Source organism: Elgaria multicarinata, chromosome 18 (genome assembly GCF_023053635.1).
Source record: "Elgaria multicarinata webbii isolate HBS135686 ecotype San Diego chromosome 18, rElgMul1.1.pri, whole genome shotgun sequence".
In the NCBI taxonomy this organism is placed as follows: domain Eukaryota; kingdom Metazoa; phylum Chordata; class Lepidosauria; order Squamata; family Anguidae; genus Elgaria; species Elgaria multicarinata.
Window position 1 is genome coordinate 20,373,908 of NC_086188.1, and position 861 is coordinate 20,374,768.

Genomic DNA, 861 nt, shown 5'->3' on the forward strand with positions numbered 1-861 from the left:
CGGCCAGCTTTGCCCAGCCCGGCGTAGCACCTTTGCTAAACATTGCGAGCTCGGCTTCTGTGCCTCTGCGGTGGCGGCCTGCGGATGGCATGTCTTCCCAGCCATGAAGCAGCTACTACTCTTTTGGATCCTGCCCTAAAGGGTCAAGCTTTGGGATGTCCAACCTGATGTACTGTTTTCCCGCACAAGAGAAAAGACTGTTGGTCACTTACCAAAAAGGGATATCTTTGAGTATGCGAAACAGTACATCAGGGCCACACCCTAACCTCAGATTTAATATTTCCACTTCTTTCTCCATTAGTCCAACTTCACCTGATGCACCGTATCCAGTTCTGGGCACTATAATTTAAGAAGGATGTGTTAGCAGAAGTCTCTCCATTTTTAACAGGAAACTGTAAAGTAGCCATCATATTGCAGGCAAAATGTCAGAATGTCATGTATGCGAAAATATCTCCTTGTGTGCATCCTTGCATCTGTCTTATCTAATATAAACAAGAGCTCCGGCTCCAGTCCTCCTGTGTCAAAGTTAACTTTTTGTAACTTACTGTAAGGCCAAAGGTATTGTTTATAGAACAGAGAGAATTGTTTAGCATAATTAGCTATGCCCCAGTGTTATGTTCTGATTGGTTTATGCTGCTACTGGGCCCTGCCCCTTGCAGGCTTCAAATGCTGTGCTGAATTCCCAATGTCTTTGTCTGATTGCTCCCTTTGAAGAGACCAGACCTTGATTACTAATCAATAAAGCGCTTTCGAACCCTCTGTCGCTGGAATGGTGGAGTCTTGCTTAGGGGCTGTTTGGATTTCGTCCCTGGGTGAAAGAACCTTGATCTAACAAATGGCGCCTGACTCGGATGTAACCCA